Raw genomic sequence first — 17,602 nt, 5'->3', positions numbered from 1 at the left:
GGATTTGAGGAAAGGAAACCGCCTTTTCCTGAAATCACTGCAGTGGTTTACTCACATTGTTGACAATGAATAAGCCTGAGCTATTTTATCATTAGTGGATTATATCATGTAAAAGAAAAATGTAAAGGTAGTTTAAGATAAAGTATTACATGAAGTTGAAGATGAATCAGAATTTGTCTGTATTTCTTTTTTTATTTGATATAAAAGCTCCTTTTTTTGTTTTGGGCACTTACACAGCTTGTTACGCACAATTCACTGCATCTTGCATGCAAATGTTGTTCCGCTTTGCTTCACAACGACCATGAATATCTCAGTGCAACTAAGAGGTTTTCTGCTAGCTTCATTAGCTGAATTCCTTGATTGGCCTGGGCTTTTGTGGCGAGGCATTGACAAGGCAGCACAAAGCATCAGCAGCAAAAGAAAAAAGTGTATCATTTTCATCAGATGGCCCATCGCTTCTCCAGCTGGACAGGAGGGGCTACGGCCACCTGGATTCCCTGTCTTGGTCCTGTGAGATCCTGCAGTCTCCTCTGCCATGCGAGGACTCCACTTACTACGCCACTGAGAGGCCCATCTGGTCGAGACGACACCTCCCAGTGTGGACCCCCACCCTCACACCCATAAAGAACCCCCACCCTCACACCCAAACGAACCCACACCCCACTGAACCACCACCCTACCCAGCCGCTTCCCCTCCCAGCTCCCAGCTAAATGAGCAGCGCGTCAAATTGAATAGGGAATTTACCCTCTTTAATTAACAGAATCAGAGGATGAATTCAGAGAGTTATGACACAATGAACTCTAAACCACCACTCTAAATAAATGTCCTATCTGACTAGTTGCTGAATCCACAGATATGTCACCTGTGCCTGACACTGTAACTGTGATTACATTATCCCCTTTGTAAAGTTGGTAAAACAACAGTCATTTAAGAATTCATGATTAACATTAATACTCAAATTTACTAACCAGCTAAAAAGTAGCATAATTAGACTAGTAAAATTATAAAGCTGTTTTGTCAAAACGTCAACAAAATCCAAAATGTGGGGGAAATTTGCATGGGGACATTTTTGCTTGAGCAAACCCAGATGGAGACAAATGCTGGCAGCTGATATTCAGGTGAACAGCTTGTGGAAACCAATTGCTGATGCACGCAGACAATCAAGTGACAGACACACAAGGAAATATTCAGACATTAGTACTTCAATAAGTACGCCCCATCTCCTATCAATTTCTATTTAAATAATGCTATCCCATAAAATTTGATTGAACGTTACAGCCCTCTGTCATTTCCCTATATTCTCTCCCTGTAGACAGCAGTGCTCATGCCTGCTCTTCTTTTTCCATCAGACGATATTGATGTTGGTTTAATGAAGTGCCTACCGCTCCACTCTTGGAAGGGACAAGTCTGTCAGCATATGTAAATGCTTCCTGCTTGTCAATGTGGCAGGGGGTTCTGCAGGGGTCAGCATGCACCCACCAACCCCCTCTCTGGGAACCCTTTGTTCTGGGGGCTGACTGTGCCATATGTGGGGACCAATGATAGAGATGCACAGCAGGGAGAAGGGGAAAACTTGTTACGCTGTTGTAGTGAGCTAATTACTACACTTACCTAGTTGATAGAAGAGCGCTCATGAGTGAGTAACTAAATAGACAAATGTTTCACCTATTCTTCATGGATGTCTGTCTGAAAGCATGTTTACTAAAATGTCAGTGATTTGGGCTGTAGTTAAATTCTTACGGCACTTTGATGATCACTGTTTGGGAAAAGGTTTTTCTCATTTTGTAACCATAAACAGGTACAAATGGTAGATAACAGGAATATAAAGTAAAATCCTCACAGTGCTGCTTTGCATTGTACTGTGCAATTCAAAGGTAATTGACTGGTTCATGGTACCTGACTGCCAGCCCCATAACCTTGAGATGACATAGAGAAATTATATCATTATAATGTATAGCTTCCCTGAAATGTGTCCCAAATGGCACCCTATTCCCTAAATAGTGCACTACTTTTGACCAGAGCGCTATGTGAATAGGGTCCCACTTGGGACACAAATCTCTGTTCCTAATGCTCCGAGTTATGTGAGGAGGCATTGGCAGTCTGTGCTACATCAATGAGTACAGGATGAGTAGCCAGGCTAGCATTGATGCAGTGGCACAGTTGACATGCCAGGCTGTGCTCAACAAAGCAGCGGACTCTGGAGACCATGGACAGTACCAAGCAGCATACTGTACTGCAAGCAGTAATGTGGTGAGAGATCCCATAAGGGTCAAAGGACCTGTGGATTATGGTGACCGGCTTCCATTATCTAGGACCATTTCATCTTTCTGTGGACCACCTGCAGAATTAGCTAACCATTTCCCACACGGCGATGTGATGATCATGGGTTAAGATTTAGCTATATAAGCATTATGACCATTCCCTGTAAAACTAGTTTTTATATCTATGGTAATCAACAATAGAAGCATTGAGTTATTGATAGCTACTCTGATGGGTCCAGTAATTTGGGGCAACAATATTGGATGCCCCTTTTGGATACCCATATGATGATAGGGATTTTGACCCCCCTTTAACACTGAGAGCTCTCTCGTTGCATGGGCCCCCCCTTCCCCTACAGCACCCTACCCCCCTTGACCAGTCTGGCACAGCTGTTTGGAGTTGCCAAGCCTGGCCGAGGCTGAGCTATAGGCCCTTTGTCTGTGGGGCCAGTCAAGTGGAAAATGGCCACTACAGAGAGACCACTTCAGAGAGCCGTCACCCTTTGAAGGGGATTGATGGCCTTTGACAGCCACAGTGTTAACATGGAGCACATAGGAACACAGCACGGCTATTATTGTGTTTACCAGTGCAGGGGGAGAAAAGAGAGGATAAAGGGGAGACCCCCTTGGTTGATATTTGCAGCCAACAGAGACAAGGGGCTTGTCTTACGGACAAGCATCACAGACAGATGACGTATGATAACTGACAGCCAGGTATAGCTGTATTTATAGCTGTATTTACCGCACTGTAAATTAAATGTGCACACCCTCCCCCTCGTTGAATTAGCTCAAAATAATGTTTACGACCACAAATAACAATAACTGTACCAACCTTGTGCTTATAAATGTGGATATCGACGTTGCCACTACAGCATGTTTTTGTAGTGGCACAGTTTGATGTCACACAGGGTTACGGGCCAGAAGGTTGGTGGTTCTTCGACCACTCACGCTCTCTGCCTGTGTCATTACACTATGATCAAAGCCAGCTGCAGACAATGATCAGCTAGGGGAAATCAGATTTTCAACATTTTTATGGTATATTTATAATTACAGTGAGCTCCAAAAGTATTGTTGTTTTGGCTCTGTAATCTAGAGTTTTGGATTTGAAATGATACAATGACTATGAGGTTAAAGTGCAGGCTGTCAGCTTTAATTTGAGGATATTTTCAAGTTTCTACTGTCACAAGCTTGATGTAGTCATTGCATGCTAGGAATATGAGACTAAATACTTAACTTTTTACTACTTGAATAGTAATGTACATATAAGTGAATTTGTCCCAATACTTTTGGTCCCCTGAAATGGTGGGACAATTCATTTGTATGGTGTATGGTGCCAATGCACCATACAACCAATAAGCAAAGCATACCAACTTCGGGCACTTCAACATCAAGGTTTGTATTTTCAACACCACAATCAAATAGACTATGTCAATCTCGACAAACAGAAAATATTAAAGAACGACTTGGGAGAATTATGATCTGCAACGAACAGCGCATCTCAGTATCAGAAGTAAAATTATAGCCAGACTGACTTGCTACAATACCTTTCTAGAACTTATAAATTGTTGAGAGTAGACCCACAACTGACCTAAATGGAATTAAATGTTCAAATCACAGGACTTTTGCACTGTTATTCAAATGTCATTATTCACTGCCATTTACAGCCTAGAGGATAATTGTGTACTCACTTGTTGTAGGCTAGTCGAGATAATTTAATTGTCCCTAAACAAGATCAATGGGGGAGCTTTTTGAGTTGCGTGTCTCACGTCTTCAATGTTCTTTCATGCGCAATGACGTACCTGGCCCCTTCGCTGCCTATCAGCTATTTCTCGTTGTTCTCGTGGATTTTTAATTGCAGCTTTTAATGATTTTAGTTGTGGTATGATTGCTAGTTAGCCCATTGCCGATCTGGACAAACGACCACCTACCACTATTTTCACTATGAATGGTGGATAGAAGGCAGAATAGACAGTTAGACTGGTAGACTATATTGACCTGTGGTATATTTAGCGCATAGTGCATAATGGAAGTAGCCAAACACTTCGATAGGGGAAGCGCATGTAAGCAGATTTGGAAATTTGGCTAGGATGGAAGAAATTATATGATAACACACTGTCCCTTGGTTATATAGGTTACAGTGAAACGTCTCAGCTGGTGTGCTTACAGTTGGTTAATTATTTACTCCATTTCCAATGTGTAGAGCAGCTGAATGTGCAACAGTGATTATATCTGCAACAAATGGTCTTGCTACGGTATGTCATTATCCAGATTCTCAGTAGTTGGGCCATTTTCTGCCACAGATGCCACTGTTGTATTACATCTCACATGAGTTTGTCTGGGGGGCTAATATGGGTTTACTAGAAAAGAGCAGGAGGCGTCATTGTGTTAAAGCTCACCTGATCTCAGTCGTCCTTCATATGGCAGTTCCACCTTCTCACAGGTCCCTCTACTCAGGGCCCTGCCTCAGGGTGGTCCATCTGGGGGGGATAGATGGTTAGGCTTTCATTATCCTCCCTCAGGTTTAAGATCTCTCCCACTCCCCTGGTTATGGAACTGTTGTCTGAAGTGGGTGAGGGTGGTAAACATATTATACAGAGACGGTAGTTGGCACAAACAAATTCTTAGACATCCATTGGAATGCAGCCACCAAATCCCACTTTATTTCTTCACAATTTTACCTGGTAAAAAACAGTGAGACATCTGATCTGGAAAACATCCCAAAACCGTAGCTTACCTTGCATAGCTTTATTTATTATTTTCTGCTGAGGCAGAGTTTTCCTCTTTGTCCTTGAGCACCTGCTGGTGTTATCTTCTCCTATAGTGTTCATTGTCAGAGGCTTTTGATGGTGCTGTGTTGTATGGCTTGAGTGTGCTTTGAATGGGAAGTTCTGTGTGTGTGTCACACAGCACAAATGTATAGGTCTTTGAAAGAAAAATATTTCAACAACGATCCAAAAGGGTTGGCTGTGATTTTGGACTGTGGCGTGTATGCCTCTTTCTAAACAGGTGGGGCGACGGGACCACAGGTACTGGTTTATCCACCAGCCCACCCCTGACAACAGTGGTGCTTTGCATTAATGGCCAGATCAATGAATAAAGTTGTCTATTTGGACTCAGTTCAAGGGAAATGTCCTTGCGTGGTCTTCACCTTTCTGATTGAAATGATGAACTTTGATACCTGGTATCCAACAGAGGACCTTGAGCGCTCAATAAAAAGTGAATGGTCTTTTCAAGGTTTGATGATTTACTTTCTCATTCATTTATTTAGCTGCCTTCTCAATTGCTGAGACATTATGCCTATAAGCAGAATTATTGAAGATAAGAAACAAAGTATGTATTATATTCATGTTGCTCTGTGATAATGTTCACTTTCCCTGCCGCACTCACTTTACTATGATTTACTTCATTATGTGGATAGATATAGGATGCATGAAATAATGTAATATGCTAATTTGACATCTGCATACTGCCATGGCTCGGTGCCAGCTATAAAAGGACAAGAACACAATCACACTCTCTTTGATGACGACAATTGGCAAAGTCCCCAACCCTTAAAGTGACATGCTCTGCTGTTGCTGGATGAATCCAGTGGGGAAAGAGTGCACTCAGTATATCTATAGTACAGGGCCTAGATTCACGCTGTCCATCAGAGTAGACAATGTCCTTGAGAGTTTATGCCCTATTAGTTTATCTAACAGTTTAACTTGTTTTCTTTCACAGCATTTATAGATCGCATTTTGAACTTTGTTTATGATTATGGATAGATAATCAAAAGCATTGGGGGATATCTTGACAAGTTATTTAAATGCGTGCCTCCCAAACATGCATTTCAGCAAATGCTAGTGAGGACAGCCAACAATCCCATTGAGAAATTAGCAGCCAGCCCCCTACCAACAACTCTCTGTTGTTTATGAATAATTCAGCTGTCAGAGAGAGGTGAAGGCTGGAAGACCTTGTCACTGACGTTTGACTAAGCACACTGTGGCCTGAGGGGGACACTCTAAACCTGAGAGATTGGTTCTGCTTAGTTTCTCCCAGGTTCTAATGCATACTCTGCTGATGTGACCGACTGGGTTATGTTACCAACTGGGTTGAAACCTGGGTCTCTGGTGTGCCAAAATAAAGTGTTAGCCTGCTGATCTAGAGCCTAGGTTTTTACCAGGGACCAGAAAGTTTCTGGATGTAAACTGAAATGTGGATTAACCACTAAAATCCCACTGAAAGTCTGCTTGAAAAGTCAGTTGATTATCATCACAACAATGATCCAAATAGATTATACAGATGACTTGGGCAAGTGTAAGTTATTTTTACATTAAATAATTATAATTGCTGTTGTACGGTTGCTGCCAAATTACTGTAAGTGCTGTGTGTTAGTCTGGCCTGATTAATCATATTAAACCTGTTGTCATTATGACCTTTAGGTCAGTCAGAGACAACTCTTCCTTTCTTACTCCCTCTCTCCCTTCTCCCTCTCTCTCTCCCTGCCTCCTTCTGCCTTTCCTCCTCTCCCTCTCCTTTTCTCTCTCCCTGCCTCCATCTGCCTCTCCCTGCCTCCCTTTCCTTTCCCCTCACTCACTCCCTCTCCCTCTTTCTTTCACTCTCCCTCTGCCTCTATCTCCACCTTTACCCCTCTTTCTCCCTATTAACAACACATTCCTCCCTTCCACTATATGCCACCATTCCCTCGCTACTGTCTTTCTACACTATGTTCTTCCATTTCTATATCCTTTGTTTTTCACATAGACTACCAATGTATGCGTTATGCCCCTTGCTACTTGCCACTCTTATCTTATAGCCTTTGGAGTGAGAAGGCATTTTGGGACACTTACAAAAGAGTATTCCACATCCAGGTCATGCTGCCCCTCTGGGCTAAATTGCATATTTTCCTATAGGCCACAGACTCAAGCCTTAACAACACATCTGTTTGGCTCTGGAAGGATCCTTTGAAGTGGAAGGATCACAATGCAGAATGAGAATGAAGGACAATCTAAACCAAAATAGAAAGTTAGGGTTGAGGATCCACTCAATAAGCTCAATAGATGAATCTTTTTGATAGAGTTATTGTTGTTAATTGGCTTAACAAGCCAGACCTATGGGTACAATGCAAGATGGATCAATACTACTGGAGAAAGAGAGCATTACTGTATTAGCAAATCTTCTCCAACAACCAGACTTCATAAATCAGTGTAAGGGTAGATGTCCTTTGATTGAGAATTCAAACAGGTGTCATCCTGGCTCCTTGGAGGCCACGTAAATGACAGTCTACTGGGCCGTAAACCGCAGAGCAGATGATGGGAGACTGGCCATATGTCCACTGTTTGTCTGTTAGTGCCAGCAAGCCACACTGGCTTGGTTTCTGATGGGAGGGATTCTTCTGGGAACATCTCAGTGAATGCTCCTCTGGGACAGAGAGAAACTTCATCTCTAATTGCTATATTTTGAGATAAGATTTTTGTTGTTGTTGCTGTTTTGACACGTTAGAGAAGTGATGTTCCGACTCAACTTCTCAGTAGTTACAATTAATGTGACATTATTAATGTAATGTGATTATTTGTTAACAAAACCCAGTGCTTTGTAACAGCAAAACTAGTGGCAACTGAGCTGCGACCAACTTGAAGGAGACGAAACCTTAACTTTGCTGGATTATTTAAGCACATCATCCTGATATTATTTTTAAACATTACATGGTGTGTTGTAACACCACTTAATCAACTGTTGTGCAGCACCTTGCCAGGGACTGGGATAACTAACAGAAAAGATTGAAAACACTATTTTGGTGTTTCGAGCCCTGTTTAGTGCAGAACTCTCTTTTGATGCTGTTTCCTCCCTCTAAAGCTTCTAAACACCGGTATGATGTTTTAAATCCTGCCTAGTGCAGAATTAGATCCCCTTTTCTGAAGTGTTTTAATGTTTAAGACTGTTTTATGTACTTGATCATTTGCCTTTTTATACCATTTTGGCAGGAATTGTCAAGCACAGTGTTCAAACCACCAGCACTAACAGGAGATTGAACTGCAAGAATAGAGGATTCTGCAGTTCACCATTGATAAATATGGATTTATCAATGGGTCAAAAACCCCAGCCACCCCAGTCATAGACTGTTCTCTCTACTACCGGAGTGCCAAGTATAGGACAAAAAGGCTTCTCAACAGTTTTTACCCCCAAGCCATAAGACTCCTGAACAGGTAATCAAACGGCTACCCCCCCCCCCCCCTTATCATCAATTAATATTTAGGCTATATATGCATGTTTTGATGTTACCTTTTACATGCACTGAAACCCCAAAAAGTGTTTTCACAACATTCCCTTAAAAACACCAATATTCAGGTTAAAGAACCGCTTACGGGTGTTTCAGAGTTCTTAATTTCTGTTATAAGATATATTCTGCGACTTGAAACACTTACATTGGGTTTACATTCAAACCCCCTCCAAACACCAGATCTCATAATAGGTGCGCTACATACACATGGTTTCATTACACAACCATGGGGTTTTGAGACTTTCCATTTTTACAGTGTATGATGTAGACCTACACCACATCCAATCTGAGTTTAATAATGAAAGGCATATACGAACATGTATGAATCTAAAAGATTTCAAAAAATATTTCCAAATGCTTCATGTAACAACAAGCACATACTTTAACATTGTCTCATTAGCCCGCCTCTGTCCTCTCAATACATATTTACTACTGAGAGAATGCTATGAGGATTGCTGGGAGGTGCACACACACACAAGCACATGATTGGTGTTACACAAGGAGAGGCCATTCTCCTAGGAGCAACCAACTCCATCAGGGCCTAAGTAATTGGTCCGCTATTCATATTTCAGCAATAGAGCTATTCATACATTCACTCATGAACTAGATAGACTGAGGACAATCAAAAGATGGGTTGACCTTAATGTCACAACATTTTTAGAAGTGGTGGACAGGTTGAGATGGAGAAACCTGGGTCTAGGGGGGGGGGGGGGGGGGGGGGGGGGTTGAATAGCTTATAGCCTTTTTTTTTATAGGTAGTTGTCATGAAGATTGAAATGGAGGTTCCCTTGTAGATAACAGATAACTAGCCTTTAATGTTCCAAAATACTAATTTATTCTCAAAATTAGGAAACACACTATCTGAAATATACAGTTAAGTAAAATGTGACAATGGGAATTGATTTGAATTATATATCAACACCACTTTTAATAATAAGATTAGACTGCAACAGCAATATAACCTTTTATCAGAGATCACACTTTCATAAGGAAGATTGCCTTATCCTCAGCAATTCCACATCTATTCTTTCTCTAATATATTCAGTGAGTCATGAATTACTGTACAGCGGCAGTTCATGGTGAGTTATCTTCTTAAAAAAGTAAGAGCAAAAACAAGCTCACCGCAAAGGCATTACCACCTACAGATATAGGATCTTAATTTGATTATTTGTTTGCTGAGGAAATGCAAACTTGAAGTGTATTCAAGGTTTAAAAAGTATTCTAAAGTTTGTAATTTCCACTTTAAAATGTCAGACTTGATTTGCCCTTATGAAAAATCTATCAACCCCTACACATTTTTCCATGAATTGTAATTCACATAATAATTTGCATTGGCTTTTGCTGCAGGATTATTTTCCTTCTGTAGCAAACTGGCTCAAATAAAGATACTACATCTGTACACACACACACACACACACACACACACACACACACACACACACACACACACACACACACACACACACACACACACACACACACACACATATTCCTCTTGGCAACCATCCATCCATAGACCACAGCAGTAATACATTTCCATATTTCATCATTAATAAAATTACTCATGAGGTATTACCAAAGTAATATTCCACCCCATTGTCAATGCAATGCAACGACCATAAACTCTCTTCCTAACAATGCTTACCACTTTAAACCTGTCTGCTATTCTACAAGTGGAACATAGATAATCAAAGGACAAAACCCTTTTGTTGTGAGTGGAGGTATCGTCTGTCTGGACAACATTTTACAGGACACAACACCTTCATCATCTGATCATTCCTCAACATGATGAATACGATGGTCAACACATTGACAGACAAATGCTGTCCTCTCAGTCGCAAAGGTTTTGGAGTGGTTTATTTATCATGGTTTGAAGAGGCGTCTGAGTCTATCCAAAGTACTGATTATACAGAGTGAAGAGGAGCCGCCGGCCCATTACCGGCCCGGAAAAAGACAATGTAAACACCCGCCTCCACCGCCTCTCCCAATGTAGTATGTCAGAGCTTGTCAGCTGCAGCGCCATTCATTCAATCTCAACAAGCCGTGTGCTTGAGTCCTCATTCGTTGTGTATCCTATCCTCCTCTATCTCTTCTCCCCTCCCTTTCTTGGTTTCACTCTCCCTGGTACACCGCCTTCCATCAGGTCGGTCCCTCTTTCTTGCAGGCTGCACCCCTCCACCCCCCTGTCCCTATGAGCCATTGTAAGATCCAAGCAGATGGATGGGAACAAAGGGGGTGAAAGGGGGCCCCCCTCTGCTCTGCCTGTCCGCTCCCTCGGTATCACTGCCAGCCAGGCCCTGGGTAATCTTCTCAAGCTTTCACGGCAAGGCCATGAATAACCCCAGCCTCTTCTCTGTGACCCAGGCTCCACCACCGCCCAGCCGCCCCTTCTTATCTCCCCTTGTGCAGGCTCGCTAGCCAGGCTCCGTGCTCCCTGGATAGCATCTCTCACCCTCGCTTCCCACTCACCATCTCTGACTCTCTGTCCTCATAGTCCTACGCACCCAAAGATTTTTTTTAGTTTCTTCTCGGAGCTTGTTACAAGGCCTTGGAGATTAATTGGGGCTGTGGCTGGCTGACATCTGGTCCTGGTTTCATAAAGGCCTGGGTCCTTGAGGTCTGCTGGGTTTATAATGAAGTGTACACATAAGTTAATTTTCTCATCAACAGAACGTTCACCAAAGACTACAATAGCAGTCTCCACACCCAATTGGGGATGATTTTGAAAACACAATTTTGACAGACTTGATTACTCAAATTAGTGTACCAACTCACACTCTGGTTTTTGCTATTTTCATCAAATCTGTGATTTGTATATTCTGATGATATATTTACAAAAACAGTATTTGAGAAATTGTGTCAAGATGGAAATAATCCAAGTTTAAAGAATATATACACTTTCAGCCCAAGAACAATAAGCACCAGAAAATGTAACAGCTGTGAACCAATCAATTCAATTCTTAATTGTGTTTATGAAAATAGAGTTGATAAAACAAAGGATGATAAATATATTTTTCAAACCACATATCACATGGAAATTCAATATAAATTCAAAAGAGGCTTTTACAATAACGCCCATATTATTGTGGTGCAATTTCACACATCATTTGTTGCATCAGAAGTCATTTTGTCAAATAATTTGACTTGGTTTGAGCACGGAATATGAACCATAGTGCCTGGACAGTGATGGGTGAACTTGAGTGATCGGTTAGCCCAGAGGCTTTAAGAGCAAATTGCATGAATGGGGCTATACACTACCCATACTGTGGCTTAACAAAGACAAAATCCACCTGTACTAAAAAGGACCAGCCCCGCCATTCCATTCCCAGGCCTTCTTTCATGGCAACCCTGTTAAAATATTGAGCAGGTACTTAAGTGCTATTTGGCCGAGTGTCATTTAGGCTGAAGGACCCTCCATCCACAAAAGACGTCTTGAAGTGACTCAATCAGAACTGGTAGTGAACCACAGACGAACATAAAGGTACTGAATTATTTACCGGCCATTAAACATTAATGCTATTGTCCCATAAACTAATAACCAGAGCTGGGGAAACATAGAATAACTTAGATTCACATTAAAAATGAGAAAATAAGACCACAATTATGTACGTTATCATATTTTTGTGGGTAAACCCTTACAGAAAAACCACATGAGTTCACATGTGGAAAATCACATGATTTCACATGAAAACCATGTGGTTTTGGAACACTTCAAATGTGACGATATTTCACATGAAGTTTTACATGGATTTTCACATTTGATCACATAACCTTTCACATGTGAAACCGTGTGAAACCATGTGGTTTTGGAACACTTCACAAGTGATGATATTTCACATGAAGTTTCACATGTGAAATCATGTTGTTTCTTGTGGATTTATACATAATCTTTCACATGTGGATTCACACATATCCTGCAAACAAAAATGTGTTGTTAGGATGTCCCCGGAATGTACATACTTGACACACATTAATACATTTTGTATGTTTATTTATACAGTAATTATTATTCAACATGTCCTTGCCTGGAATTTAAACCCACTACCTGTCACGACTTCCGCCGAAGTCGGTCCCTCTCCTTGTTCAGGTGGCGTTCGGCGATCGACGTCACCGGCCTTCTAGCCATCGCTGATCCACTTTTCATTTTCCATTTGTTTTGTCTTTGTTTTTCACACCTGGTTTCAATCACCCAATTACTTGTTCATTATTTAACCCTCTGTTCCCTCATGGTTTTTTGTGAGTGATTGTTTTGTATGTAGTAAGGTCAGTTTATGTGGGCTTTCTTTTGTATTTCATTTGATTTATGTGGAGTAAAGTATGTTTATTTACTCATACCTGCTGTCCTGCATATGACTCCTAACCAGCTACACACAGACCTCATTACACTACCTCTTGGTTCATGGCATTCTGATCTTCCTGCTACGCCATCATATATGTGTCAATGACTGATTTCACCTGTATTCCAAATTCTACAATTTGGACTTCAAAGTAAATCTCATCTTTGTATAATACACTCAAGAAAAACTACTGTATTTCTCAACATTAAAGAATTGACATGCTTCCACCAACATTATACAACTATACAGAAAACCCTCAAATTGCTGAAGTAAGTCAATTATATCAATGATGAGAGAATATTCAGATTAACTGATAACTAAAATAACAGTGCAGATGGCTCTCTTTTGCTAAGTGCAGAGCTGTATTCTACACTGAGAGTACCAAACATTAAGGACACCTGCTCTTTCAATGACATACACTAACCAGGTGAATCCAGGTGAAAGCTATGATTGATCCCTTATTGACAGTGGTGGTTTTAGCATGTAAATCTTGGGGGGGGGGCAAACGCAAATTTTGTTTTTAGATGCATGTCAGCAAAGCCACTACACAACACTAAACAACACATTAAATACTTCCTGTATATAGTATACTTACTTTATTGTTCTTATTCTTATTTGTCATGTTTTTTTTCTAGAAATACATTGTTATTGATTATTGCATTGTTGGGTTTTGAGCTCGCAAGAAAGGCATTAAAACTTGAAACTTAATTGCACTATAACGGTGAAGAACGGTGCCCACAAACTGTTAGGGCCTACATAAAGCTATCCCAACAGCAGACCATTTTTCAGCACCATGGTGTGAATCCATACCACCGCTATACCTGGCTATCAGCAGAGACTTGTCTGGCAGTGAAACAGTTAATTCAGCCTCATTTACTGCCTTTAAAAAAAACTGCTGATATAGTTGACTTGCTTAAACAAATGTGGTTTCTACTGACAATTGAGATGTACAAACTATGGCATAAGGGAACAATGAGGGGATAAGAGGCAATCCATAATTTTGATTATGACATTAATAAGCGAGCTAAGACAGATGTAGTCTGTCTATTGGTTCAGCACTTTTGAAATGTACAGCGAAGTAATTCAGAACATGGGCCGTTCTTACAGTATTCTCCTTGCACACCAAGTTAGAACCGTAGGATAAATAATGGGGGCATATAAGCAGACAATGAAAGCTCATACATTATTTGATGATGATATTTCTCTAAAACAGACTATAGGCTACATGCACACCACCAAGTCAGAACAGTAGGCTAAGTGATGAGGGGGAAAGGGACCAAATGATTAGGGCGAGGCACATGGGCTACTAACAGCTTACTACACAACATACACTTAGTATTACTTTCTTAGCTACAGTATACATATCTCCCTGGCATATTACATAATTTATGCAGAGGTATACAAGACATTTTTGGACTCACCTTGTGAGGTGGCGCGCCGCTCCTTCTTGTGGACACATTTTGTCATCAAACTTTGTCATCAGAATATGTCATTCTCTTGGTGCTTTGAAGAAAACTGTGAACTCAGAAAAAAACAAGGTCGAATCATGACATCAGTGATCTTCAGGTCGGAGCTCAAAACGTATTTTCCCACACGGAGCTTGTTTCTTTCCGAGGTCCTAGTTGTCTTGAACTCACTGAAGTCTGAGATTTCCCAGATCTGAGTTTCCAGTTGTTTTGAATGTGGCAGGAGTCATGCTTCATAGACAGCATGGCCAATGTATTTAACCTTTTCTGGCCTATGGTGTTGAATGTGAATGTTTATCCTTTTAAGCTGTGAAAAGAGACACTTAAACCCAGACTTGGACCACACACCCTCTCCACCAAATAGCAGGCTAGTGACTGCTTTGTAACGCTTGCAGTTAGCCACTGACTCCTTCCACACTACTCATTGTTGAATTTGCGATTTCCAACTTGTTGTGTAATGTTTATGGCTGATGGCCGATGGGCACCGATATGTTTTATCTATAATTTGTCTTCATATGACAAGGATTGAAAAGGATTTGCCAGTAGATTGATTCATGATGATGACTGCTTGTCTAGCTTGCTAGCTAAGATTTTGAAAGTATGATGTTGACATGATCAGTCCAATCAAAGCTACGGTAGATATAACGTGATTTGACGTCATTTTAACTGTGGCCAATGACCTTGAGCCATTTTGGATGTTTGGATGGGCACTTCTAATGTAATTCTATGGCAGCACCCAAGGAGCTTGAACTTTCTAGCTCTCCCTGTAGATGTTGCGGTGACGTAGTGTCCCCATGAGTGACAGAACACTGAGCCAATCATGGAGCAACTAAAGAACAACTCCTATGCTCTGTATTTTCCGCTGGCTGCCCAACCACCACAGGAAGCACTGAGCTAGGCTGAAACAGCTGCATTTTGGAGCTGCCTTACTCAGGAAAGTAAAAAAGAGGACAGGTGGGGCTTTATTAATGCAATTTCTTTCACATGTTTTTTTTTTTTACATTGCTCTGCCACACCTGCCCTGAATGACTGGTCACCACTGCTTATTGATGTCACCTATTAAACCCACTTCAATCAGTGTAGATGAAGGGGAGGAGACAGGTTAAAGAAGCATTTTTAAACTGTCAAATAATTGAGACATGGATTGTGTATGTGTGCCATTCAAAGGGTAAATGGGTAAGGAAAAAGATTTATGTGCCTTTGAACAGTTTGTGAAACACATGATCACATGTGAAATTCATGTGTTTTTTCCTTAAGGGACAATCTGATGAGGATAAAATATGGTCTATTTCTGAAATGCTTTGTTGTTGTGTGGGAGTATACTTACCTAGGCTATAACGTAATACATACAGTAAATCCTTTATTTTCTATTTTTGTTCGAACCTTGACCTACTGTAGTGGGATGTGTATATCTCTATTCATAGGTTTCTAACAACAAAGAACAACAAAACACAGCCATGGTGAACCTTGGCTATTGTACCTAGGCCTTCAGTGGGGAAGAAACTCTTCCAACACCTTGTATCAAACTCAAAAATCAACATAGCATCACTTAATGCGCACAACTGAATCAAACATGCCTGAGGCTGAACCACGCTTCGGGCTGCCACTCACACAGAGACAGCACCTGCACTGAAAATGCTATCAGCAACAACAACCACACTGCTTACACAACCTATTGTAGCCTAACGCCATCACTATCACACTCTCACCAATTCAACAACAGTGACAACAGGCTGATGATGCTGAAAGGACAGTGACCGTAATGTGCAGCGTACTAGCGCACGTTTTGTGAAACACACAGGGCCGATAGAAAGACAACAGTCACACACAGCATGATGTTAAAAGATAAGCAGCCCATTCACTCGGACATAATAAGCCAGTAGGCCCCAATCATAAGAATACAAATATACAACCATTAGGCTAAGCGTTTCCCAATCTAAATTTACAACCATTACTTCCCACTGCAAATATATTTTTCATGTTCAGCACACCACAAAGTCACCATTGATCTGAAGTTTAAATGCAACAACGTTTCACACACACAAGTTATTTTCAAAGATATAGCTAACCAGATGATCTTTTGAAGCTTAACTTCCTGTTAACTTCCTGTTGAAAGTGAATCTTGAAAAGGGCGAGGCTAACAAATCAAATCAAAGTTTATTGGTCGCTACACAGTTTGACAAATGTTATAGAGGGTCCAGCGAAATGGTTATGTTAATAGCTCCTTACAGTGCAGTACACAAATAATTAAATGTAAAAAAGTACAACAAAAAACATGAAATCAAGAATGTCTGGAATTATTAGCAACAACATCCTCTTCGATAACACATGCTGCAGCCTCTGCACACTAGCCTACAACAACGTTTAGCAAGCTAGACCCTGGTGAAACTACTGCTCGTTATTGCGCAGGGACCTGTTGGCCTTCGAGAAGGCAGAAGTTTCCATACGTTTATAGGTGGTCACCAGTTTAGACACAAAGTCATTATTATAGCTAAACCCCACCCATTTCTAAAACTGTTCTTCTTAAAATCTGCATTTAATCCTTACCCTAACCCTAACCTTCAATTAATACCAAAAAACACATTTTTGTAGCCAATTTTGACTTTGTGACTCTGGAATCTGACTTTATGGTCAAGTTTATGTAAAATGGTCCCATCCATTACAAGTCAAATGTGATTTGTTGATTCCATTGTCACTCCAAAATACTTCCCTGGGACAGTTGAATGGCAAAGATGCCTTCTATAAAGTTTCTGAGTGCCTAGCCAATGGCTGACTTAGCGAGCTCAATGTATTTACCCAGAGACCACCAAAGAAAAGTCCTGATTGGATCTTTTTTCTCTTAACACTTTCCTTTCCAACACAAACTGAATAGATGAAAGCAGAATATCATTGAAAATAATCATATAATTAAAATATCATTGAAATGTTATTGAAAAGATGAAATAGACGTTTACATTTTAAAAATACAACAATTATTTCATAAATCCTTAGGCCTTCTCTGAAGGTGTAGAATACCCTCATGGTTTCCCACTGCAACACATCACTATGCTACAGGCACTCATTCATTACCCAGGCAGCCTGTGGCTGCTGCTGTCCATACGTGTTCCTGACAAGGGCAAGATACAAATCCCTTATATTTTATATACAGGAAATATTACACACGGGTTGCCAAGCTCATATCAAAACATTTGAAAAACATTCCTGTATTGGGTGATTCACACTTAATAAATCTACTAATTCCTACAATCGTAGTTGTTTGAGAGGGTTCCTACAAACAAAAC

The sequence above is a fragment of the Oncorhynchus clarkii genome, chromosome 16 (assembly GCF_045791955.1).
Source record: "Oncorhynchus clarkii lewisi isolate Uvic-CL-2024 chromosome 16, UVic_Ocla_1.0, whole genome shotgun sequence".
Taxonomy (NCBI): Eukaryota; Metazoa; Chordata; class Actinopteri; order Salmoniformes; family Salmonidae; genus Oncorhynchus; species Oncorhynchus clarkii.
This window is presented reverse-complemented; position numbering follows the sequence as displayed.